The sequence below is a fragment of the Equus asinus genome, chromosome 30 (genome assembly GCF_041296235.1).
Source record: "Equus asinus isolate D_3611 breed Donkey chromosome 30, EquAss-T2T_v2, whole genome shotgun sequence".
NCBI lineage: Eukaryota > Metazoa > Chordata > Mammalia > Perissodactyla > Equidae > Equus > Equus asinus.
In genome coordinates, this window is record NC_091819.1 from 1,505,637 (window position 1) to 1,532,814 (window position 27,178).

General features: G+C 57.5%; 1 protein-coding gene across 5 annotated transcripts in view; it reads right to left on the bottom strand.

The window, feature by feature from the left end:
- The window catches only part of NAV1 (neuron navigator 1), a 243,989-nt gene extending 219,906 nt beyond the window's left edge, over positions 1–24,083 (bottom strand). For all 5 annotated transcript variants that reach the window (XM_044762899.2, XM_044762897.2, XM_070501451.1 and 2 more), the window contains exon 1: positions 23,959–24,083. The gene's annotated coding sequence lies outside the window, so the exon portion shown is untranslated. The remainder of the gene's footprint in view (positions 1–23,958) is intronic.
- Positions 24,084–27,178: the final 3,095 nt, after the last annotated feature.

Here is a 27,178-nt window from a genome sequence, read left to right on the forward strand (position 1 = left end):
GTGCGAACCAGCAGGCTTTGAGCATCAGGGGATGCAGAGTTCCAGGGGTCCAGGGTTCTGGGATTGGCAGCCCAGATCTACCCACAGGAAGCTGCCAACTAGAGACAAGAGGAGCTGCCCCCAGGACCACATCTGCATAAGGGGCAGCTGTGGGCAGGAGGAGCAGTGGGGGGCCCTCAGCAGCCACCCCTGGACCTTTTCACTCCAACCTCCACGGTCTCCCCTCTCCTTGCCAGCCTAGCACGCCCACACTCCACATCCTCCTTTCGCATGAGGCCCAGGCAGCCCATGACAGCGTGGCACCCAGGCACTCAGAGATGGTCAGGTGGCTCGCTCTGCACTGCACGGTCCCAACGGAGGAAGACGGTGAGACACAGCTGGGCCACACAGCTGGTCAGAGCATGCGGTGAGGGGCAGTTCCCCTGGTTTCGCCTCTCACGTGCATCGGTCACCTTTGCTGTGTACCATACAGAGAAAGGCCATTCCAGAAGTGCCACCAGGAACCTCACAAACATGACGAGTGTGAGGTCTTGGGTGTAGACGTGACTGGGAAAGCAGGCACCTACGGACTGGGCGGAAGCCGCAGCCTCTTGAGGCTGGATGCTGGCCAAGCTGGGTGTGAAAAGAGACCCAGGAAGCCATAAGCTCCGTCTCCATGTGCCTCCGACGCCTGGGGCACGTCAATGCTGTCTATACACACGGTGGATCCTCATGACTGGTTGGACCAGAGGGACCCCTCGCTGAGCACTGTCGCCAGGAGGACTAACAGGTGGCAGAGCCCATCCAGCTGCTCCTCTCCAGCCCTGTACCTGGAAGCCCATCTCCCCCTGAGTGGAGCGTGGACCCCATTAACCTCTGCAGGGCCCAGCTCATGCCCTCGAGTCGGGGGGACAGCCCCATCAGAAAAAACAGCACAGGTGACCAACAGAAGGAGCTCCCCGTGGACAGGGTGGGGTGTTTGTCAGCTCCCTGCCGCTGACGGCCATCCCACATGTCAGGCAGGAAGGGCTGGGCGTGGGAGGGTGCCATCCTAGTTTCCAAAAGCCACCCAGTGGGAGATCCTAATCAGGGTCCCGTGAAGCGCAGGTGGTGACCTCTTTTGTGTTCCGGTGGCTGGGGAGGGGCTAACTTCCAAAACACCCACTAATGGAGTCATCCCTGTGTGGTTTGGGGGTTACAAGCGACAAGGGGTCTTAGACAGTTGAACAAATTATGGTATTCCTATACGAAAGAACGCTAAAAATGATGTGCATGGAGCTTCAATGCGGATGGAAAAGGCCTGAGCTAATACTGGGCAAAAAACACAGAATTGGACGCAGAGTATGACACCAACAGAGACAAACTTGCCTTAAAAAAAGAGAAAAGAATAAAAGGAAGTATCATTGGCGTTTCTTCTGGAGTAGGGGATTATGTCTACATAAGGATTTTTAATTTTCCTATGATAAGCTCCAGTAATCAGGAAAAAGAACAAGACTTGTGAAAATTTCGGGGGAATAAGGAAGCACGGTTGGGGAGCGTGTGGTGCACACTGCTGTCTCCCAAGGGAAGAGGGGGTCTGCGTGTGTTTGCACGCGGGCATCGGGAAGACAGCACGGGGTGTGATGCTAGTGTGGCCTCAGGCAGAGGGGCGGGCTGCCTGGGGTGGGGGTCGTGGCAAGCCCTGAGGGGTACCCCTGGGCACTGCAGGGCCAGGGGAGCCGAGAGTTGGGGAGGGGGTTGGGGGTGGGGTGGGCGCAGTAGGATGCCTTCCTGGAGGTGGTGGGCCCCAAGTAGGCCTCCAAAGTGACCTGGGATGGAGGTGGGGCTGTGGGAGTTCCATGGGGCACAGGAAGGGGTCCTCAGGGAGCAACAGGAGTGTGGGGAGGGGTGGCCTGCCTCTGGGGCAGAGTGCGGGGGAGGCCCCTGGAGCCCCTGGGAAGAGTCTGGATTTGATGGACAGCTCAGTGCTGTTGCGGGGGGAGGAGGAGCAGGCAGGATCTGAAAGAAAGGAGCAGACAGAGCCTGGAAAAGCAGGCGGGTGGCTGCATTTCAAACTGGCCTTGTAAAGAAACTTCGAGAGGAGAGGTGCCGAGGGGCATTTGGGTGCTAATTTCTGGTTCAGTTCAGTGAACTGGGGGTGGAGAGTGTCTGGCGCCAATGCTGATGAAGTGCTGACCTGAAGCCACCAGGCCCCTACCGGTCAAATCCACCTCCTCAAGCGGCCTGGGGTCCTGCCTCCAACTGTGTGGGCCTCAGTTTCCCCCCCGAGAGGCAGGGGGTGGGTGACAGCCCTTCTATTATCCTCGGGTCTCAGGGGCTCTGCTAATAAAAATGATTGTAAAACGCTCTGCAAATAGCAGGGCCGCCTCACAAGGAGGCAATTCTTTCCCACAGAGGGGGCTCAGTTCCGGCAGGGGTCTGCTTGGAACCTCTCTGCCCTGGAAGAAGGGGCCCTTCTGTTCCCTCGCGATCTCGATGAATGCCACGTCCCTGGGACAGCCAGGGGCCGGGCCCCGTGCCCGCGGCTGGCAGCCGCCTGCGCCCAGACAAGGGGAACTCTGTGTGTCTCTGGGCCGGAGTCAGAGTTGCCAAGATCACGGTCAGCTTCGCCTCTGACGGTGGAGGAAACCGAGGCCCCGGGAGGGAGAGTGACAGAGGGCTCAGCGGAAACTGGGACCTGCACCTTCTCCCTTAGAAAAGCGGTCTTAATAACTCACGTCGTGATGGTGACAGCGACAGCCAGATATTCACTAGGCCTTTAGTACGTGTCGGTCACTTTACACACATCATCTTTTTTTTTACATCTGTTTATTCCTCCCAACATCCCTCTGTGCTGGGGACCGTTACCAACCCCTGCGGCTGGCAGAATAATGGATCCCAAAGACGTCCAGCCCTGACGCTCAGAACCTGTGAACGTGTCACCTTAAATGGCAGAAGGGCCTTTGCAGGTGTGACAGAGGTCAAGGACCTGGAGAGGGGGGTTAGCCTGGATTATGCAGGTGGGCCTGATCTGATCGCACGAATCCTGAAAAGCCGAGGCCCTTTGCTGGCTGCAGAGACCCCGGAGAGGGAGCGTGAGAGGGGCTGAACCAGCTGCTGCTGGCTTTGAAACAGAGCAAGGGACCAAAGAACAAGGGGCCTCGAGAGGCTGGAAAAGGCAGGGAACAGACTCCCCAGGAGCCTCCAGGAGGAACCAGCCCCGCCGACACCCTGACTACAGCCACTAAAACCCTGTCGGACTCTGACCTCCGTGGCTGTAAGATGATGCAACTCTGTGGTTCTAAGCTACTGGGTTTGGGCTTATTTCAGGAAACTGAGACGCTCCCCTTTTGTAGGTGAGGACGCTGATCCTTAGGACGGGTAAAGCCAGACACCAGAAAGCAGAGGAGCCCAGATCGAACCACACTCCTTCCCAAGTAGGGCAGGACCACCCCGGGGTGCCACACCTGTGAGAGGGCTGAGGAACGCACCGTGCCGAAGAGATTCGGGTCCCAGCCCAGTCGGCCCTCCTGCAAAGCTTCGGCCTGTCACCCCACAGCATTCTGCTTCCTGCAGCGCTTTCACACGCCACCTCACTCACCCTCACAGCGCCCGTGGAAGTGGGGACCAATGCCCTCATTTTGCAGACAAGGAAACTGAGGCTCAGAGAAGTGGGGCGTCGGGCACGGAGTCACAGGTGGCCTCGTCCGGCCCAGAGCACACACTCCTGGCCTCCGATCCCAGATTCTGGGTTCCTCCGTACTCCAGGTTTGGAGGAGGTCCTGGGGTTCACCTTGCTGCAACTGGGGCACTTGAAGCCGACATTTGGGGTGCCACAGACCCCACCAAGCAGCATCTTGGGGTTAGCAGTGTCATACGCCTTCCTCTGGCCCAGATCCAACAACATCTCCAGCCTGCGCCACACCAGAGAAAACCACACCGGGACGATGACACCTCAGGGAAGGGAGCTGATGCCCCTCTGCTGCCCAGGCTGGGGCCCAGGGTCCCAAGGCTCTTTGAGGGGACATCCCTCTGGGGACAGATGTTTCCTTTGAGGCACAGGAGGAGTGAAGCAGGACAGCAATCAACCTCTGAGTATCCTGTCACCTCTTAATTAGTCTGTCACTTCCCCCAGAGCCCCCCCCCCCGCCCCCCGCCCACAGGACTTCACCGCAAGACCAGGAAAGCTCAATCAGGGGACCCAGGCAGCCCTAATCCTCATAACCGCCCATTCTGGCGAGAACTGTGTACACAGCACTTGCATATGCATGGCCTCATGGGTCTGCCTCACCCTGAGCTGTCACGAGCTCCACTTTGCAGAAGAAGAAACTGATGCTCAGACAGATCCTGGATCTGGAGACCAGCCAGGATGGCGGGTCCAGGATCCAGACTAAGGTATTTGACTTCAGAGCCCACCTTCCTTCCTGGGGACTTGCTGGTTCCCTTATGGACAGACCCCAAAGACAGGACCTGCCCCACTCGCCCCGGGCTGCCCCTCTCGAGGCCAGCTCCCCTCCACCCACCCCAGCCCAGGATGGGGCACGAACAGCCCAGGAGTTCCCCTGAGCTCAGACGGAAAGGGGCGCCCATGGCCGGCTCTCACATGTTCCCAGGACGACCTGCTCACTGGCCCTGCCAGCATCCCTCCGTCTTTGCCGGCTGAGGTGCAGCTGTGCCCCAGCGGAGGGCACTGAGCGGCCCAGCTGCCGAGGGGATGCTGCGACGGAGGCTGAGTCATGGAGCCTGGAATCTGAAGCCTTCCAGGCCTGCAGCCATCCCAGCCAACTCCACATCTGCCCTCCAGATGTCCCCAGATGTTCCCCTCCAGGAACACCTCCTGCCAGCGCGGACCCCGTACCAGGTCACGAGGCACACCCAACCTTAGAAAAGGGCCTTTGGGGCCTACCAGGTACATGGCCTTCGGTACCAGCCCTCGGGGGCCGATGAACAATCTCAGACCTAATCGCCCTGATCCTCAGTGCCTCTGTTCCCACCTTGAAAGTCTGATCCACAGCCCTGCTTGCTGCCTAAGAGCCTGAGTGTGGGCGCTCCCAGTCAGATGGAGGAAACAGGGCCTTGCCTGCAGAGAGCTCCCAGTCTGATGGAGGAAACATGGTCCTGCCTGCAGAGAGCTCCCAGTCTGATGGAGGAAACACGCCCTGCCTGCAGAGAGTTCCCAGTCTGACGGAGGAAACACGGCCTGCCTGCAGAGAGCTCCCAGTCTGATGGAGGAAACACGCCCTGCCTGCAGAGAGCTCCCAGTCTGATGGAGGAAACACGCCCTGCCTGCAGAAAGCTCCCAGTCTGACGGAGGAAACACGGCCTGCCTGCAGAGAGCTCCCAGTCTGATGGAGGAAACACGCCCTGCCTGCAGAGAGCTCCCAGTCTGATGGGCAAGGCACAGTTGCCGACTTCAAGAGGCCCAAGGATGAGTGGGGAAATACTTGCCCCCCCCATTAAATCCCAAACCGATGGGGGAGACAGAGCCCCGCCTCCAGGGAGCCCACAGTCTGATAGGGGAGGCAGTTCTGTCCCGGGGGAGTTTCCAATGTCTGGAACAAAGGAGTCAGAAGAAAAACCCAGAACCACAGATGATGGAACGTGAAGCTGACTATTACTGAGTGCCTATCAGGATCCAGCTACTTTACGAGTTTAATCTTCGTTAATCTTCACAATAACCTCATTTACAGTCCAGGAAATGAAAGCGGGTGGGGAGTGACCCACCTGGAAAGGAGCAGCCCCAGGATTCAGCCCCGGTGCGTGCCTGGGTCCTGCTTTCGCACCACCCCACGCACGATGGGCAGATGGAGTCACCTTGCTTTCCCACGGCACCCTTTAGGCTGGGAGCTACAGCTCCTTCCCATCCGCTCGTCACCATGCTTGCAATGGGAAGAAATTACATTTAGGACCATCTCCTTGGTGGGCAACATCCCACTGTCCTAGCAGCGAGCGGGGCTGCCAACACTGTCCCTTTAAAACAAAGAGACAGGCCACAGCACAGCTGCAGTCCTGCCCCCGTGAGCTCTGCCCACCCAGAGGCGCCTGTGGTCAAGGCAGGGACTCTTTGGGGTCCCAGAAGGTTCTGAGCACCAGGCCCCACCCCAGGCTGGCCCCAGGCCAGCCCCTAGATGAGCGCACTGCTCAACCTCTGGAAAGAATAATGACTGGGGAGCGCAGTAGGAAAGCCTATCGCAGTGGAGAACGCAACAGAAATGCTGAATATGTTCCCCGACCCCACTGTCTGTTCTGTGGCACCCGGGGCTTGCCTGAAGCAGCAGCCTGGCCTTCCCTGGGAGGCCTCGGGGCTCCTGGCACAGATCCCGAAGATCTATCCCAGGAAAGGGCTCTGCGGAGAGGGGAAGGCAGAAATGCTGCCACGCGGCAACCGCCATCCAGACGGTAGAGACCTCAGTTTCTTCCCATGGGAACAGGGCCCTGAAGGAATGGGAGACAGGAGTTCCTTACATCCCTGCCTCTCTGGGGCAAGGAACTCAGGGCCCAAGGCCAACCCCAGCTCCTCCTCTGCCTCACCCTGGAGTGTGTCTTCCCCTCGGCACCCGGAGCCGCCCAGATGCAGGGTCACTGGGCTCTGGCCGGTTGGCCGCTGGCCCGGGACGCCCAAGGCTAGGCCAGGGGTGGTTTGGGGAGCCCTCTGTCCATCTCCAACAGGGCAAGTTGTCCTGGACTGGCAGAAGGGTGATGCTGAGGGCGGAGGGAGGGCTGGCCCTGGCTAAGGGCCTCATAAGCAAAGGGGAGAACCTTCCAGAAGGGGAAGCCAGGCTGGAGAACCTTTGACCTTTTGCTCTTGCCAACCAGTAGCATCCTAGCCTGCTCCATATCCTGTCACCCAAGGTACCTAACGGGCTTTACATCCGCAAAAACGAAGCCTAAAGGGGAGAAGGAAGAATGTTGTTTTTCTGGTGGGGAGGGTGGTGGTTAGCGGTGGATGGAACCAAAACCAAGAATAAGAGACTTTTTTTGATACCACCCAGCAAACTGGAGGCACACACAGCTCTGCTCCCCGCCTGCCTCTGAAGCTCCTCGCTGACCCGCCCTGATTGGGCGTCCCACACAGTGCAGGCCCGCCCACCCCGGAGCCCCCTGCCCCAGACTCTCCTCCTGTCTGGAGAGGAGGGGCCACACACAGGGCCTGCGGCCCCAGCCCGAAGGACGCGGAGCTGCCCGCCGCTTGCCCGGGAGAGGAGGGCGTGGGGACGCGGCTGGCTTCTGCTGGGCAATTGCCCCCTCTGGTGGTGGCACAGGGAAGATGCAAGGACATGCAGACAAAGGGCGAACTGGGCCCTCTCTCCGTTTCCCAGAATCCCTCTCCGCGGCCTTCATTTAGCATCCTCTGGCGGATGCACCAGGCCGTGCCAGAGAGAAGTGGACAGACACCGCCTTGCTCCGGAGGGCTTGTAAAGGAAACCCACCCAGAGAGAGGAGGCCAAGCCCCCATCACACTCCAGCTCCTGCAACCCGCCCTGAAGGGCAGACCTGCTCCCCCTGCCCATGCGGGTGGCCCCGGGCATCCTCCAGCCACACTTCTCACTCCCTTAAATCACGCCTCCCAGCTCTCTTGGTGGGAGAAACCAACGTTGCCTCAGGGTCCTCTGCCCCCCACCCCACACCCGGGCTCGGAGGCAGCAGCTGCTGGAAGAGTCCCTGTGTCTGATGGTCCACAGCGGGGTGCCAGTCTCCAGTGTCGGATCCTGCAAGGGTACGTGTCCAGTCTCTCCACCTGGCCGGTGAGCTTCCCAAGGGCAGGAGATGATGGATCAGAGACGAGGGTTATGGGGACCCATGTCAGCCGGCACTTTATAGTCACCATCTCACTGATGCCTCTCGGCAGGCCTGAGCTGGAAGGACTGTGCAGAACCCCCAATTATGGCGAGGAAGCTCAGGCTCCGGGAGGTCTCGGGACTGGACCAAGAGCTGCCACTGTCTGTGTGCCTGGCACCGGGCTGAGTGTGTATAAGGGTCATCTCACCTCACACCCATCCAGTGAGCCGAGTTCACATGATCCCCATCGTCCAGATGAAGGCACTGAGGGGGCAGATATAGAATTTGCACAATGTCGCACCCCTAGAAAGTGGCCGATGAGAGGAACCCGGTTCCATCTCACCCTTTCCTTATCCCTATTTTTTTGGAGGGCCAGGCCTCCTCCTTCCTGCCCCCCAGGCCCCTACACAGGGCTCCACACCACCTCAGACACTGCCCAGCGCCAGGCAGCTTCCTTTCCACGGCCCCGAGGAGTCCTTTCGCCCTGCTCCAGCAAGCCCCAGGAACTACACACGCCTCCACGTCCCTCTACGCCTATCGGAACAAAACCCACACTTGCCAGCATTTCTCAGCATCATTCAGTAAAGGGACTAGATCCCAGCCGGTCATTCCTGGACTGTAATTCCTTATTCTTCCCAGCCTAGGAGGCGTGGGCAAGGCGGTCCTCAGTTTACCCACCTGAAAACTGGGAAGATCCAGAAATACCCCCTACCGTGGATTACCAGCAGGGGAGGCTGTAAGTGAGCATGTTGAGGGGGTGGCTGGATGACATCTGCCCTCAGTCTCCCTCGGGCTGATCCGGGGGACCTCGGGCCAAGGAGCAGCTTTGTAAGCGATCTCCCTGTGGAGCGTTAACATCCTCTAATGGCGGCCCCATAAATCGTCGCACGTGTTTTTGGGCACAAACGCACCGGGACACATCTGACCGTCATCCTGTGGGCCGGGCCCAGGGACCCCGGGACACGCACACCCCAACCTTCTGTCTTTCTTCCAAGACCACTCTGCGCCGTTGCACAGAAAGGGGAGCGCAGAGGCCGGAATTTGCCCAGATTCCTCAGAGGCCCCCGGACCCTGACTCACCCAGCCTGGCTGAATGGTCGGGGCTGAAATGTGGCATTTCAACATCACTGTTGGTGGTGTGGGAATCTTGACTTGACACCAAAGCTGACTTCTCTGGGGCTTCCTAACAGACACGACAACCCATTTTTATCTCAGTCTCCTCCAGCCACCAGGGGGGCCTGTGGTCTGGCAGGATCCTGAAGGAGGGCTGGGAACCGGGCGGCAGGGCTCCCGGCCCGGCTGACTCACCATGTCCCCTGCCCCGGGGGGTGAGCCCGCTGGTCTGAGCTGTCGCCTGTGGCATCTGACACTGCAGAGACTCGGCAGGATTCAGCGTCTGTGTCCACGGGGAGGACTAATGATTTCCAGGGCTCTTCAAGGAGATGGCACTTGAGACCCCAATGTGCTTTCAACACAGGAGCCAGGACGACAGTGCTCTCTCCTGGCAGGAGAGGGCAATTCTCCGGAGAGTGGGCTCAGGGACCAGCCCGCTCCTGAGACCCCCCGGAGGCCCAGGTGGACAAAGGATGGGGCCAGGAGAGCAGAGGGGAGGGGTCCGAAATTTCTCAGCCCTGCCTGGAACGCCCACCTCTCCCGCCTGCACACCCATTCTTTTTTAAAGATTGGCACCTGGGCTAACAACTGTTGCCAATGTTTTTTTTTTTTTTTTCCTGCTTTATCTCCCCAAACCCCCCCTGTACATAGTTGTATATCTTAGTTGCAGGTCCTTCTAGTTGTGGGATGTGGGACGCCGCCTCAATGTGGCCTGACGAACGGTGCCATGTCCGCGCCCAGGATCTGAACCCTGGGCCGCCGCAGCGGAGTGCGCGAACTTAACCACTCGGCCACGGAGCTGGCCCCTGCACACCTATTCTATGCCTGACTTGATTCCCACACCCCCAGCAGCGCTCACTTCCCAGGAGGCCTCTCCTGCCCCCTCAGCACTGAGACCCCTCTGTCCCCACCCTGCCCTGAGCTGCCTCTGCTGCACCTGTTACAAAGGGGGCGCAGGCGCGGGCTTGCACACCGACCCGTGTTTGTCACCGGGCCGTAGACCGCTCGTCCTCGCACCCAGCACCGCCCCGAGCTGAGGCCAGTGTCGAGTGGCGGGCTCAGCGAGCGAACGAGGGGGCCCTCTCGATGCTTCCCCTCGACCCAACTCCCAGGTCTTTTAGCCCAAGACCCTCCCGGCCTTTTTCCCGAGCCGTTCTCCTGAGGTTCTTGAGTGGCAGACCCCTGGCTCTGCCCCAGAAGCTGGCACTAAACCCACACCTGACCCCCCCCCCCAGGGCCCTTCCTCCAGCGCCCGGGAACCCAGCTGGCTCCGAATCCTCCCCACCCCCCTTTTCTGGCCTCTTTTCCGGAAACACCTTTTTCCTGCCTCGTGAGGCCACTGTGTTTCCTGCACAGGAAGAGGCCACTGGATTCGAGGGTCCTATTTAAAGCAGGCGTCCCTCCTTCCAGGTGAGGATCGAGGGCCCAGGGGGTGCAGACAGAAGATGCTCAGGACTGTCCAGGGTCCCAGACAGCAGGGGACAGAAGCTGGGTCCCCATACGAGCGGCACGTAGAGGAAGTATCTTCTGATAGTCACACTGGCTCCCTCTCCCGACTTCCCCCACGTGTGTTAGTGACCCCCAGCTCTGCCAGGTCCCCGACTCGAAACCTCAGAACCTTAGAGGCAGAGTAACAGGATTCAGACCGGAGACAACCCGGGAGACCAAACCGACGAGGAAACAGAGACCCAGAGGGGAAAAGAGATTTGAGCCAGGGCCCACAGGAAGAAAAGCAGGTTCCCAAGCTAAAACGCCCCCTGTGCCCCTCGAGCCCGACACAGTGACAGAGGACTCCACACGCATTGCCTCCTTCTGTCCCACGAGGCAGGTGGTATGTTATGGGCTGAACTGTTGTCACCAAAAAAGACAGTGGAAACACGAACCCCCAGTATCTCAGAACGTGGCCTTATTTGGAAATAGGGTCGCGGGAATGCAATTAGTTAAGATGAGGTCACAGTGGAGCAGGGTGTCCTCATACGAAGATGGGAAGTCTGGACACAGACACACACAGAGGGGAGACGCTGTGAAGACCCAAGAGAAGACGGCCACATAATGATGGAGGCAGAGACCGGAGCGAGGCAGCGACCAGCCAGGGCACGCCAAGGATTGCCGGGAAGCAGCGGTAGCTCGAAGCAGCAGGGCCAGACTCCCCACTCCAGGTCCCAGACGGGGCAGGGCCCTGCCGACACCTCAATCGCAGACTTGCAGCTTCTGCAGTGAGACCATACATTCCTGTTGTGTTAAAGCCACCCAGTTAGCTGCAGTGTGTTATGAGAGTCGTAGCCAGCGGGTACACGGTGTTAGACCTATTGACAGAGGGGACGCAGAGACTAACGTGGGGTGAATGTGTTCCTGGGTCACCCACCAAGAGACGCAGCAGGCACTCGACTCAGGGCTGACTCGAGGTCCAGAGCTCTTCCACAGAGACTGTGCTCCTTGGTCTCCTCCCGCCTGTGTCCTGCCCACCTTCCCGTCATCAACTCCTGGCGGGTTTTCCTTTGTGAAAAGTCTTCCCCACCCTCTCTTCCTTTCCTTTCCCAGCAGGGCCGCCCACGTGCGGACATTCCACGTCAGGAACGGGACAGCCGATCTGCTGGCCCGACGCTTTCTCTTGCAACCCATCGTTCATTCGACACCTCTTTCTCGAGTGCCACCGTGTGCCAGGTTCTGGGCGAGGTGCTGGGGTCCCCTCGGCAAGCAGAGCTGATGCAGCTCGTATTCCTGTTAAACCAGCGCTTCATTGAGTCACCTCCCTGCCCCAAGCCTGCCGCGTCTCCCCCGGTTCCAGACTGAAGTCCTGCACGTGCGTCCCCCGTTCCCCGCACATGGGGCCAGATGCTCCTGCCGTAGAGATGTGCCAGCTCACTCAGAGCAGAGAACAGCTTTCTGTCTTAGCGGGAAGCCAGCAGCCTCTCTACCAGTGATCTGAGCTTTCTAGCTCCGGGCGGTAAAGGCGGCTCCCCGTCCATGGAGGAGAGAAGAGGCGCCGTGGGAAGTGGTCTGGGAACAGAGAGGTGGCTCTGCACACTTCACAGACTTCCAGCTCATCCTCACTCTCACCCCCCTGGCAGGTACCCTCCCGATGCCAGGCGGACGGAAATCCCAGCCACCGAGAGCTTCCTCATAAACAAACTGGTGCGTTCCAACATCAGAAATGAAAAGGACCAACTACGTCATTCGACGTGGGCAAATCTCCGAAACGAGTACGCCGAGCTCAAGCAGCAAGACACAAAATAGAATGTGCCCTGTGATTCCGCCGGCACGAAGTCCGAGAGCAGACCCCGCTAATCTAGTGATGAAAATGAGAACCGTGACATGGTCGGGGAGGTGTCATGACCGGGAGGGGCGGGAGGGAACCCCTGGGCCATGGAAATGCTCTGTATCTGGGTTGCAAAGGGCATTCATCTGTCGAAATGCATCCGGCTGGACAGTTAAGATTCATGCGTTTCCCTGTTTGCAAATTATTGCCCAGTTAAAAATACAATGGGATGGGGCCAGTGGCGCAGCGGTTAAGTGCACACGTTCTGCTTCGGTAGCCCGGGGTTCGCCAGTTGGGATCCCCAGTGTGGACATGGCACCGCTTGGCAAGATGCTGTGGTAGGCAGCCCACATATAAAGTAGAATAAGATGGGCACGGATGTTAGCTCAGGGCCAGTCTTCCTCAGCAAAAAGAGGAGGATTGGCAGCAGTTAGCTCAGGGCTAATCTTCCTCAAAAAAAAACCCAAAAAACGATAGGATTGAAAAAGAAAGAAGAGAAAGGGATCCCTCCATCCCAGCTGGAGGGAAGGTGCACTGATGAAGGTGAGGAGACGGGTCCCTCTACCCTTTTCTCGACCTGGAATCTTCCTCGGGCTCTGCTCAGCCCCCGGCCGGGCTCAGGCAGCGGCCCAGCTCTCTCCACAAAGAGGCAGATGGAAGCACACAGAGAAGGCAGCCCCGGCCCACGGGCCACTGAGCACGGCTCCTTCTGATCCGAGAAGGGCCTTCTGCCTCCAGGACTCGCCCTCCCTGGTGCCTTGCTCCATGGAGACGGCCCCAGCCTGCATTTTGGCTCGAGGGCTGAGTTCCTCACTTCCAGTCTCCCACCTCCCCATATACCGCGTCTCGGCCACATCTGCGACTTCTCCTTCCGAAGCCGGCGCTATTTATAATGCCCTGGAAGCACAGCCGGGGCCAGATAATAGGCAGCCTTTTGCCAAACAAAACCCCAGTCCTCTCCACTCCCCACACCCCTGAGAGGCTTGCAGTCTGGAGCCCAGTGGGGCCCAGAGGGACCATACATCTCAGAGCCGGCACCTCTCCCAGCCCGTCCGTCTGACCCTCAGACAGAGAAGCATTTCCCCCGTCTGGGACATAAACACCCCCTTTGGGGATGAATCCACCCTGAAGCATCGTCTGCAGGGCCGGGGAGCCGACTGTCTGCAGCATCCTTGGCTCTGCTCCGTCGCCCGGCCTAGCCAGCTTTTACCCTCCAGGGACCAAGTGCGGTGAGCCACGGGGGCATCGAGATCCAGATGGTGACAATGACCAACATTCGCTTTGCACCAGATGGTGTTCAACATCTCTAGGACGATCCTCACGACGCTGTGGGGTAGGTAGGACCGTCCCCGTTTTACCGGTGGGCAAACTGCAGCTCAGGGAGGTCGCGGGACCCCAGGGCAGGCCGACTCCAGAGCCCGTGCCATCTTCTCCCACGCCGTGTCAAGGAGCAGCCGAGGGGGCAGGGAGGTGGCCTCTGAGCAAGCCAGGGAAACTCAGGACCGAGGGCGGCCAGGGCGAAGGAAACGGGAGGACACTCATGGCTGTCTGTCACTTAAGGACAAACTTATCCCTTACCGCCCGCCCCCACGCCGAGGAATCAATGAGGAAATACTTCCTGAGCCCCTACGATGTGCCAGCACCCAGTCAGGCCACTTCCAGCTCCCAGGCCAGCCAAGCGCGGCCTCGCGGCCTCTCCTCTGCCCCGGGCGGCCTCTCCCAGGCTGTATCAGCACACCAGCCCCCGCCCACCCTGGGCCCCAGCCCTGCCACCCCAGACACAGAGACCCTTGTCTGCCGCTGGATGTGGGTGCGGCATTGTCACGGCCTCTGTGGCCAGCTCAGCAGTGGCCCTTCCCGCCAACTTCCCACGGCCACCCCAACCCTGTGGTCACCTTCTGGGCCTCCCTAGTGGCCTCCAATTTCTCTCTGGCCACGGCCAGCCAGAGGAAGTGGGGAGATGACTCAGAGAGGTGTGATGTGGCCTGAACAGACGCATCGTGTGGGGACATTCGTAAGGAGGCGGGCGACGGGCAACAGAGGGAGGTGTGGGTCTCAGAAGAGACGTGTAAATAGGGAGGGGCCGGCTTATTAGGTCCAGACCAGCTGAAAAGCAAAAGAGCCCCAGCAGATTGCCAGCCTCACACAGGCCTAAATTCATGCCCAACAGTTATTTTCAACTCTGAGGAGAAAATGAGAAACAGAACTCAAAATATAACACTTCTGCATTGCTCCTTTGACTGTGTAAAATTAGCCGGAGTGGTAAAATTGATGTGCTTTGAAGTAGCTTTTATTGAAAGACAGATCTGAAAGACTTGTCAAAACAAATGCAATAGCGAAATTAATAATAAAAACTCACTGTGATTTTTGTATTTGCAGAACAGATATGACATCTGTAGTTAAGGCCCGTTACAGACGCTGCCCACCTCTGCTCTCTACAGCCCCCTGTGTACTGGAAAGGACAAAGATCAGGGGTCAGGGTTCGTCACCTGACTCCCTGAAGCTGTGTGGCTTTGGGCAAGTTACTGAACCTCTCTGAGTCCTGTTTTCACAATTGGCAGAAAGGGGAATGTCTGTCCTGCCACCTCACGGGGTTGCCATGAAGAGTGAATGAGTGTTGGATGAAACATCGCTCGGCAAGGGTGGTACGCTGCACTGGAGCAACCTTCGCACGATGGGCCTGACAAAGGCTGTGATGGGAGGGCGGGATGTGGGTCTTGGGACTTCCGCTGCGCTCAGCTCTGCTCTCAGGGTCTGGCCGTGACCGCCCAGAGCAGTGTGGGTCTCAATCACGCACCCCCCCAGATCTCAGGGGCCCCATGTGCTCCCCCCACCTGCTCCTGGGACAGAAGGCCCTGGGCCAAGGAGCTTCTCAGGGGCCGATGGAAGACAACGTCACGGGGTCCAAAATCCAAAAATAAGGCTGCAAAACTGACACGAATCCAGGTCTAATCAAACATCTGTAAGACGTAATGTCGTGTCAATGGCATCGACATTTAAATTTAGTTTTCCTAAGAATTCATTCTATTTGAAAATAACCTGCGGGTAACATTTTTCTCACATCGCAAGAATTTCTGTCTATGTCCAGGGTTACCAAGAAACAGCCAATTTTAAATTATTAAGAAATGAGGCGCCATGTGCAATCACTTTGGGAAGCGAAATTATAAAAATTTTTACAACAAAAATATGAACACGTCCTGTGGGGTGTGGGGCGTCCTCCTGGGGTGCTGTGTCCCGGGCACGCCCAGCGGGCGCCTGGGGCTGACGACGCTCTCTCGCTTCGGCTCCGCATTGCGGAGTTGCTCCCAGGCCCCGCTTTCTGTCCTGTCCTCGCTCCAGGTTCAGAAGCCAGGACGTCTGAGCTGACTATGGGTGGTCACTGTCTCACTGCACAGAAGACCCGAGGAGAACAGCAACAGTGTCCCGTCCCACCTCTTCCCAGCCCCACCCTACTGCCCAGACCCACATAATTCCAGATCATCTATTAACGACTCGAGTCCTGTATTGTCCTCTTTAGACAATATCCGTCATTTCCCAGTAAAATAGTTGGAAATACACATAGGTCAGTTATGCTAAACCCATCTCTCTTTCTCCTTCTATTCCTCCCAGTATTGGGTTTTAGTTCCGCTTATTGGTTATTTTGTACCTTGAACCCTAAAATTTGGTTCCCTGTTTTATAACACTGGGACAGAGTTTTTTGTTTTTTTTTCCCTTGAGGAAGATTAGCCCTGAGCTAACATCTGCTGCCAATCCTCCTCTTTTTGCTGAGGAAGACTGGCCCTGAGCTAACATCCGTACCTATCTTCCTCTACTTTATATGTGGGACGCCTACCACAAGCGTGGCTTGATAAGTGGTGCATAGGTCCATGCCTGGGATCCGAATCGGCGAACCCCAGGCCACTGAAGCGGAACGTGTGAACTTAACCGCCGCGCCACCGGGCCGGCCCCTGGGACAGACTCTCTTGAGTCCCCTCTGTATGAGGTGAGCGTCCTGGGGCCTGTCCTTCCCTCCTTCCGCCTCCCTCTCACCGGCAGTCCGAGCCGCCATTTACAGTCAGCCAGCAACGGCCACAACCACGTGGGGACTGCCTGAAGGTTACTGGTGAACGTCACTTACATTCCCAACACCCATACGGACGAACGTCACTTACATTAACTTGACTGTGTAAATAGCGTGTAATACCAGCCTCGGACGGCCTCAGTCCCTCTTTCCTCATCTGTAAAGGGGGGACGACACAGCCTGTCCTGACGCCTCACACGACAAGGAGACGAGGACAAGGAAAGAGAACGACCCTTAGAAGGCTTTCTGTGAACAGAAATTATTTTTCTATTTCCACAACCCCCAGCGCAGAGTGGTGACAATGGCTCACACCATCAGACAAATGGACGAACGCTCTGTGCCTGGATTTCTCCACCAGGAGGACGGGCGGACACTGGGACCCATCTCGCTAGGTGCCTGTCCAGATTAAATGAAATAATTAAACGGATGTGCTCGCATTCAGGGCCTCACGACCCCACTTTCAGGCACCACGGCCTCATTTTCCTTCTTCTGGGAGAGAAAACTCAGTTCAGGCCTCGCCCCAGCAGGCTGCGGTTGAGAAGAATGTGTGGCGTTCTCTAAAGAGCATTTGGGGGACAACTGGGAGATCTGAACACGACCCATATATTAAATAATTCTGTTCAACCCACCCTCACCGGGGGTGATTATGGGCCTGTGGTTATGTGGGAGAATGTCCTCGTTCTTAGGAAATGCACGCGAAGTATTTCAGGGTTAAGCACCACGATGTCAGCAAATTATTTTCAAATGGCTCAGGAAAGTTTTATGCTATAGTATCCGGACGTGTAGGTGGACAGGGCAGTGTGGCAAAAAGGCAAAAATCGGCGAATCCAGACCCTCACTGGACGATCTTCCACTTTCTCTGCCCATTTGACATTTTTCAAAATAAAACCTTGTGCAGAAAAAACCCTCGCAATGTTGGCGGCACCGTGGCCGTCCTGCAGCCTTCCTCCCGCCCCCCCCCCCCCCCCCACCCCGGGGATCAGGTGCAGCCCTGCCACTGCGGCTTCCACAGCCCGGCCCAGGGAGCGGCACAGCTTTGCTGACAGCTTCCTAAAGCCCCGTGTGACACGGACCGTGCCCAGGAGGTGGTGGGCAGCACGTGGGTTTGGGGGCGTGTGGTGGTGCGGGGCGCCCTGAGCGATGAAACCTTCCTCCTGGAGCTTCGTGGGGGAGTACGAGGGACGGGACAGAACGTCCCCAGATGAGACACAGGCAGGCAGCTGCCGGCTTCGGGTCCTGACTTTGGCTCCTCCTCCGGGTCTCGACAGCTGTCCGTCCTTTGTTAGGAGGAGAGCAGGAAGGGGACAGTTGGCATCTCCGCGCGGCAGAACCCAGACGCTCCTTCGCAGTCAACTCAATTATCTGCGCCAGCGAGCCGGGACGAGGCGCTGCTGATGGACTCCAGCAGCCCTTCGCCGAGAACCATCCTCCGCCAGACCTGACGACGTCCGCGAGAAATTAGGCGACACCGAAACAAACCCAAACAGCTCAAAAAAAAGCAGTCAAAAGCAGACGAGGCCTCTCACGGCTTCACGCCTTCCTGTTCCCGTCCCGGCCCTCGTGGCCCGGCTCTTGGGTTGTATGGGGCGATCCGTATTGGAAAAAAAAAGCTGCTCTGCCTCTCTGATGATGGGCGGTCTGCCCAGGGATGCGCTGTGCCAGGCAGCTCCCCGCCTGAGCGCGGCACCTCACTGTGGACGCGACACATTCGAACGGACGTGACCGTCCTCGCCACTTCTCAGGGTGGTAGCACCACAAGGAGGAGAATGTGGCCTTTACGGGGCTCCCATCACCGACCCAGGGCGGGTCTTGCATGTTCTCACTTGATCCACGTGGTCCCTCTCTGACTTACTTCCAAAGTCGCCAGATCCCAGGAATCACTGAGGTGGGGCACGGGGGGTGGTGAGCAGACAAGGTGGGAAACCTTGTCTTATCAGGAAGGTGTTTTCATCCACCACCTCCTGGGGAAGAAACTGAGTCTCTGAGAGGCTCCGTGGCCTGCCTCAGGTCACACAGCACTAATGATGTCAATGCGGAGAGCATCACTGCAATTGCTAAGATTTGCTGGATACTCAATGTGAGCTAAGGGCTTTCCAGGCAAAGTCAAGATCTGAACCTTGACCCCCCATCTGGCTCATTTCATGATCCAGATTCCTACTATTACATCATACGTCTTCCCAGAAAATACTCAAGAACACGTCCAGTGAAGAGTATCTGGAGGAAATAGAGCTGCTGAGAGCAGGGAGGAAAGGATGGGCCGGTGCACGGAGCTGTCTCCACCCGCTGAGGGGCTGTCCCGGGCCGGGGCAGTCACCCTCCCTCTGATGGTTTATTTTGAATATCCCCCACTTTATCGGAGGATGTCTTCTGGAGAAGCCCGTTCACCTGCAGGTATCTCTCAGCCATGACAGATTAACACGGGGAGGCACTCTGAAGGAAGAGCTGTCCAAATAAGGAATAAGACGGTTTCAACAGACTGTTGTGGGAAGTTCCCCAGCACAGCGGGGGTCCGAGCGGGATGACCCCTGGTGGGATGTGTTACAGGGAACTGACGCAGCTGAAAAAGAATAAAATAGGGCTATGTGACAGTGAAGGTCCTTTCCAACTCTGAAAGTTCACTTCTACAGAAGTTGGCATTTATTCTATTTACAAATGGATTTAGAATCAGGGAAGGATGTAAAGTGGGTCAGTCTTACTGTCCAGATGGGACGGAACTGCGTCATTGAAAGCTCCGACCAGGCAAGGTTTCCAGGGAGTAAATCAGCTGAACTACTGAGGAGTCGTCCCCTTACTGTGCATCAGAATCACGGAGGGAGGTTTTTTTTTTTTTTTTTGGTGAGGAAGATTGGCCCTGAGCTAACATGCATTGTTAATCTTCCTCTTTTTTCTTGAGGAAGATTGTCACTGAGCTAACATCTGTGCCAGTCTTCCTCTGTTTTGTGTGTGGGACGCTGCCACATGTGTAGGTCTGCACCCAGGATTCGAATCTGCAAACCCTGGGCCACCAAAGCAGAAAGCGTGAACCTAACCACTACACCACCCACTGGGCCGGCCTGATGGAGGGAGCTTTTAAAAACAACAGATGGGGGGCCAGCCCCATGGCCAAGTGATTAAATTCACGCACTCTGCTTCAGCGGCCCAGGGTTTTGCTGGTTCAAATCCTGGGCGCGGACCTAGCACTGCTCATCAAGCCACACGAAGGCAGCATCCCACATGCCACAACTGGAAGGACCCACAATTAAAAACACACAACTATGTTCTGGGGGGACTTTGGGGAGAAGGAGGAAAAAAAAATAGAGGAAGATGGGCACAGATGTTAGCTCAGGGCCAATCTTCCTCAGCAAAAAGAGGAGGATGTTAGCTCAGGGCTAATCTTCCTCTAAAATATAATAAAATAAAATTTTTTAAAAAATAAAAATAAAATAAACACAAACAACAGATAGGCAGCTGCATGCCAAACCCAAACGAAGCTGGATCTCACGGGGCGGGCCCAGGAACGAGGAACTTTCAAAAGCTCCCCAGGTGACTCTGATGCGCGGCCATGCTGGAGAAGCCCCAAGTCGGAGAAAATGAAGCTCGGGCTGAGGCAGATCTTGCTGCCTCTGAGTCAGTCCCTCTCCACATCCGGGCCGAGCATCTCTGACATGGTGACGGTTGTTGAGTGACTGTGAGTGAGGAAGATCCAAACCGAACTCCCTCTAGGATGCTCCCTCTGGAGGCAGGAGAGGTCCCTTAAGTATTCAATGCCTCGAAGTCCTGACTTCTCTAGTGATTCAGAGTTTTCACAAATTCACGGAGACAGAAAGGAGAGGGAAGGTTGCCAGGGCCAGGGTTGTGGGGAACGGGGGGTCCCCGGTTAATGGGGACAGAGTTTTAGTTTGGGAACCTAAACTTCCCACTTTCCAAGTTTGGGAACTTTGAACAAGTTCTGGAGGTGGATGGAGACGATGGCTATAGAACAAAGTGAGCGTACTTAACGCCGCTGAATTACACTCTCAAAAGCGATTGAAGTGGTCAATTTTATCTTATGTATATTTTACCACAATGAACATTTTTTAACGTTTAAAGTACAGTAACCATAAAGAAAAACATAATAAACACGCATCAACCCACCCACCCCAGGGCGGAACGTTAGCACTTTGTCAAATTTTCTTCAGTCTTTTTAAATAAAGGAAATGAAACTTTACAGATTTAAAAAAAAAAAAAAAAAGCTTTCAGAGAGTGATTTATCCCAGGAATGTAAGGGTAATTCAACCAAAGAAAAACAATTAATGTAAGGTACCAGAACGCGTGATTATCTGAACTGACGCAGAAAAAGCATTTGACAAAACCCCACACTCCTTCGTGATAAAAAAACACTTAGAAAGTTGGGAAAGGAAGGGAATTTCCTTAACGTGATCAAGTGCTTTTATGAAAAGCCCGCAGCAAACATCATACCCAATGATGAAAGACTGAGAGCTTTTCCCCTAAGATCAGGAACAAGACAAGGGTGCCCACTCTCCACCACGGCTCCACGCTGTGCTGGAAGTCCTTGCCAGAGCAATCAGGCAGGAAAAAGAAATAACAGGGACCCGAAATGGAAAAGAGGTAAAACTGCCTCTGTTCACAGTCGACACGATCCAATATGCAGAAAATCCCAAAGAATCCACTCGCAAAAAAAAACTACTGGAGCTAATAAACACATTCAGCCAAGTTTCAGGGCTACGAGATCAACACACAAAAAAAGGAGTTGTTTCTACACGCCAGCAATGAACCATCCAGAAAAGAAATTAAGCAAACAAGCGCGTTGACAAAAGCTTTCAGAGCGGCTGAGGACTGTCGGAACGGTCTCACAGTCCCCTGGAGTGGAAACATCTTGTTATTAACGGTCCTCCGAGGAGTCACGTGTATCAGCACCCTTAATTCCTCATGCATATCAGTGCACCTCAGATTAAAATTAAATAGAGCAAATGCATTTGATGGGGGCGGTGGTGCAGGCTGCACGACACGTGTCAGACGCAGAACCACAGCCACAGGCAGGTCAGAGGGGCGTGGGTCTCAGCCACCCTGCCTCCCTTCACGTCTCAGGAGTCACAAGAAGCCGGGAAGCAAAAACCCCAGGCCCCTCGGAGGAAATCAGGCCAGAGTCAGCCTTCCCAGAGGATGAGGGAACACATCAGACCCAGGAATCTGTTTACTGAAGAGGGACCATTTCACTTGCAAAGTTGGTGGGTTTTTTTTTTTAAGTTGAAGAAGGAACTAAAAGTGTTTTTAATTACTGTTTTGTGACTAGGGGCCAGGAAGATGAAGTGTTTGCCAAGTGTTGCCACATTTCTTGGTTCTCCGTGTTCCAGAGAGCCTCAGAGCTGGTAGCTGGTTCCATCACAGAGACAGCTCCCCCTTCCCCTTGTTTCTGTTCCCCTCTCCTGCCAACAGCCAAGCAACATCTGCTGAGATCTATGGGGGGGGGGGGGGAACAGTCTAGGGAGCTGATCTGCTGGGAGGGGATGAGCCCTGGACCCGGAGCCAGGAGCCCTCATTCTAGGCTGGCTCCTGCAGCCCGGCAGTGGGGCTCAGAGCCCCTCCCCTCCCTCTGAAGGTCTTGTTCTCGTCTATAAAGGAGAGGAGGGCAGGGCAGGGCTTGGAGGGGAAGTGATCCTTTTGACGTTGACATCCTACTTTTTCTAAAGCCCAAACCCTTTAAGAATTCAAAAGAACTTTAAAAGAAGAGGGAAGTGACATGGACCGAAAATTGAAAGATGAAGAGAGAGAGACATTTTAAAAGATGGACAAGGGGTTCTCCCCCCGCCCCCACCCCCCCCCCCCCCCCGGCCTGTCTTGTCAACTGGGACAAAGACAAGCTGACACCAGAGGCCCAGAGGACTCAGGAGGGGCCAGACTGGGTGAGGGAAGGGAAAACAGCAACCCTCATTTTAGTGTCCCCGGGCCAGGGCTCCCCAAGGAGATCCCGGAAAAGGCACAACTCAACCTCATTATGGACCACGTTTTGAGGGGGGAAAATGGGGAGTGGAGGTCAGTCAGTTCCCGAAGAATGAATAAATGAGCACCTGAGTTGGAGGGGAGGCCCCCGGGTGGTACTCAGGTTTTTTCCAATTTTATTAATTCAGCATTTAGAAAGTGCCTACTACGTGCTGGGGTTGTGGGTGGTCAGACAGCACACCTGGCTGGAAGTCATTCACAGGCTGGAAGGCATATGCACCAATACCCAAGTGTCTAAAGCACAAAGCAGAAGAGGAACCCTGCCCCATGGAGCTCAGAGCAGGGCTGCTCCCTCGGCACCCCGGAAGTTCCAGAAACCTACCCTGGAGGCTGGAGCACAGATTTAAAAAGCCTTCTCACACCCCCAGCTTCAGCCATCTTCCCCAGCTTCATTCCACAGAAGCAAAAAACACCAAGACAGAGGAGGGGATCCTCTTGCCCTCTGATAGTCCAGGTCGTTAGCAACACAGGCTGAGCGGGAACTGCAGGCTGATGAAAACTTCCCCTAGAACCCCACAGCGAAGGCGGGCACCTCTATAGGGCTCGTGTAGGGGAGGAACCCGTGGTGGCAGCTATTCCCGTCTCGCTTCCCACTTCAGTCCCAAAGACGCACCAACCAAACCTCAAAGCAGGATAGAAAAATGCAACAGCAGCCCGGAGTCACAGGTAGCATGCGCCCACCCAAGGGAGGCCAGGGTCTCCGGGCCGCAGCTCCGCCTCCTCGGGGAGGGTTCTTTGTGTGAAGTCCGGCTGCCCCGTCCGAAGCGAGCGGCAGGGGACACCGTGCAGCGGGAACAAGACGCGCCACCAGACGAAACCCCGGGCAAGCCCTGTGCTCTAGGAGAGCGAAGGGGGCGGCAGGCTTCTGGGCATTGAATTTGAACGAGCCAATGGCCTCCCAATGGTTGAAACAGGAAGCCAGATAAACAGCATGTTATCAGGGGGTTCCGGCGCTTCCCTTAAGCCGGCGCCAGCTGCGCCCCGTGGCCGTCCTAACAAAGTCCCATTGACTCACCAGCTGATTTTCCTGTGCTGGGCTCCGGGGGACAAGGAGCCCTCTCTGCTGGATGGACGTCAGCCCTGCACACCGCCCCCCAGCCCCCATCCTATCCTCCCGCCTCTGCCCTCCGCAGACGGGGCCGACCCTTTATCCCATGGCCGGTTTCTATCAGCCCTGAGGACAGAAGGGACCACAGGGCCCTCGCACCGGGCGCCCTCAGGTGAGCTCCCCGGGTTCACCACCCTCTTGGTTCTCCTCCCTCCCGCGTCCCCCGGGGACGCTTTCTCTGGGCGGACGCCAAAGAGGACAGCCTCGGGGAGCCTGGCGGGAGGCGCTCCTCCGCGCATTCTGGGGCCCAGGGAACATTTTCCGCAACGGCCCGCAAGGTCACCTGCCCCAGCTGTGCCGCTCGCTCCGCTGGGACGGGAGAAGGTGCGGGTAACGGTGTGTGTGATAACGTAGCACCTGATGTCTGTCTATAGGATCGCAACACACTTGAAGCCGCAGGTATTTCACAGCAAGGGAAACTGAGGCTCAGAAAGGTTGGAGTTGAGAAGCCCGAAGGGACGTCTAGACGCACACCTCCCCGGGAGCCGCCAGCCCCTCGGTTGTTACCCCAGCGCCTCTCGGAGCGCGAGCGCGGCCTCAGCTCCCCGCGCGCCAGGCTCCCCTACCCGGGCTCCGTCCCGGCCCGCAGGATCCGCCAGCCGAGCCCCGCAGAGTGCGGAGCGGCGGCCGGGTCCCCGCGCCCGCCACCCTCCCGCCGGGCCACCCGCCCCGCGGCCGCGACCACCCCGCCGGGCCACTCACCCGCGCGCCCGCCCCCCGGGCTCCGGTGCGCGCCGCCTCCTCCGCGCAGGGCCGCGCATCCCCCGCGCAGCGCCGCGGCCGGGCGCCCTCTCCGCGCGCTGGGAAGTTTCCCGGCCCGGCCCGGCCGCCCCGCGCTCGGGGCTCGGCGTCCGCCGCGCGCTCCGCCCACCGCGAGCAGGAGGCGGCGCCCCGCGCAGAGTGTGTCCTGGCCGGGCGGAGCCTCGTGACCCGCAGCCCCAGGCACACGCCGCCGCCCGCCGGGGAGGGGGGCCCGACAGGAGTGCCGGGGAGGGGGGTCCTGGGAGGGGGGCCGGGGAGGGGGCCCCTGGAGGGGTGCCAGAGGAGGGGGACCTTGGAGGGGTGCCATAGGAAGGGGGTCTTGGGAGGGGGTCCTGGGAGGGAGGCTGAGGGCTAGGGGTCCTGGGAGGGGGGCCAGGGGAGGGGGCCCCACTCGGAGCGCCCTCACTGTGCTCCCCGCCTCTGGGCAGTGTGACCCGCGGACGGGTGGAGGCGTGGGTCCCTTCCAACCTCGGTCATGGGAGAGCTATTCCCGACGCCTTTCCTGCGTTCGCCTCCCTGGCCGCAGAAAGGCGGCTGCTCGGGGCGGGGCCGGGGCGGCGAGCTGGCCGGCAGGAAGCCTTCGCACAATCGAGCCTTTCCTCTGTGCGGAGACCCGCCACCACCACTTCCAGCCCAACCACTCCCACCCCTACCCGGGGCCTCGGGCGGCCGCTGGCTGGACGGCCCCTTAGGAGAAGGGGACAGATGGATGGGCCGGCCTCCTCACCCCGCCCCCTTTCCTTCCTCTCTGTACCCCTGTCTGAGCTGGGACTCTTAGGTGGGGGGGGGCGGGGGGAGGGGGGAGGCCCAGGAGTGCCGGGCAAATAGGAGGGGCTCAGTAAAATAGGGAGCTCTTCCCACCTTCCTGAATCTGCCCTTCCTCCTTCCAGGGCTGTGAGAGAGGAGGGGAAGAGAGGAGAGAGGAAGTGAGATAGTGAATGGCACCGAGGTGCTGGCCCCAACCTGGTGCCACCTCTCTGCCTTGCATCTATCCCACCCCGGCCTGGGCTGGGGGCTGCAGGCTCTGCAGGAGCTGGTGGGAGAAAGGGGGTGGCTGTGGCCAAGAACCCAGCATATTGGGATCAAGACTTCCCCCAGCTCCAGCCAGCAAACACGAGGACAGATTTATGTCCAGGGCGTTGGGGGTGGATGGATAGAAAGCAAAAACGCCTGCTCCCTGTGAGATCTCTGGATGCTTCGGCAGCAACATCAGCCTTGGGGAGCAGAGTGACGGGGAGAGCTCTGCCTGGACCCCCACCCAGTCAATCAGGTCACAGTGCTGTGGACATAAGGGGACGATAAAGAGACAGGGGACAGTGGATGAGCGGTGACACTGGAGGATTTCCCAATGGCTCTGGGAAAGGGTTTTTTGCCACAAAGGGAATGCGTGGTCCTTGGCGGGGGGAGAGGGGGCTGGCTCGAGAGACACCTGTGAGTGTGGTGGCTAAAAGTGTGGGCTCTCGAGGCGGGCTGCCTGGGCTCCAATCCCGGATGGACTGCTCACTCGCCATGGGAACCTGAGTGAATCCTTTAACCTCTGACCTCCTCGGTTTCTTCGTCTGTAAAATGGGATCCTGATAGTTCAGATCACATGAGATCGTTGAGAGGATGAAATGGCATGATAAGGTGACACACTTAGACCCGTGCCTGGCTCCGCTCAGTAGACATTAGTTATTATTTGATCCCTGAGTCTGACAACCCTGCGTCCTCCTTGGCATTCAGTGATGCGCTAACTGGAGTCCTTTCTTGTCACCGTCCCCTTGGCCTGCAAAGGGGACCTGGTCCTTTAAGAAGTACTGTCCTTTCTTGAGGGCTCACCCATCTCCATGGCCCTGGAGGCCCGAGGGTCACACAGTAGTCACACAAACCGGCTCTAGAGGTTGAACTGCTCCTGACCCATCGTGAGGCTGCACACAGGGACCCCCATGTTGGTAATGTTGGGGTGAGGCCGTTTCTTGGGTGCTCTCCAGGTTGGGAAGGCAGGCCAAAGCCATCACCTGGTAAGGGTTGGACCTCTTCCATCAGTGCCTGCCATCGGTGTTTCTTTCCCATTAAGAGCGGCTGACCACGCGAGTCCTCACGGCCCCACTCCACCGCCCCAATCACAGACCCCCGACGGTGAAGCCTGTGTGGATAAAGAGGGGAGGGTGTGGACCAGTTGAGGGTGGGGGTGGCCAGTCTGGTGGGTACGAGGCTCCTGAAAGAGAAGGTGTTGAGGACGGAGCAGCAGAGAGGAGGAGCCGGGAGTGACTGCCCACAGAGCCCCAGAAGAGGCCTCCGGCAAGTACCTCCTTTGTGAGTCGTTTTGCTCTGAACGCAGTGATGACTAAGTTGCTCTGAATCAAGCAAATGGATTTTCCTTAAATATGAAAATCAATAAGAAGGGCAGGGAAAGCCTGGCTGGGGGTGGGGAGGAGAGAGCAGAGGGATGCTGCCGGGGAGGGGTGGAGACAGATGGGGGTGACGGAGGGACTGAGATTCAAGTTCATTGCATGTGTCCCCCCACCCCCACTCCCTCACGGAGAAGGTGGCCTCAGGGCCCTGCTGACCTTCCTGAGACTCCTTAAAACTCGACAGCTACCCCCCCCCCTCCCCCCCCCGCCCCGCCTCCATCCCCAGCTTAGAGCCAGGCCTGCTTCAGGGCAAAAGATGGTTAACAAGAGGATTAATGTCAATGTGACAAATGGGTTTTAAAAAAGTCAGCCTGGGGGCCTGTTGTCACCCCTAGAGTCTCACGCTGGAGAGGAGACGAGGGCTGCGGGAGCCCTAGGGAGCAGCGTGACTTCCTTCTTCGGGGGCTCTGCCTGTTTTCCTGCTACCTTGAGGTCTGGGGACCACCTGCGTTATCTGAAGGGGGCCCTGGGGCTCTGAGTAGAGTTGGAGCCCCTGGGTCCGCGTGGCCCTCGGAGGGCCTGTCTGTCCTTCTGGCTCACTGCTTCCAGAAGAGTTTGGACAGTCCTTGGCAGGGGTCTGAAGACAGGACACGGCTTTATTTTCTTGAACATTTAATAAATGTCCTTTGAGCCTGTGAGGTGGAGTCTGAGGGAGCTCTGACTTCCTCCTCCCTAGCACAGTGGAAAATCACTGGGCCAGGCATCAGAGACCTGAGTCCACGCTGTGCATGGTCCAGGCACCCGTCCACATGCGTCACCTCCGTCTG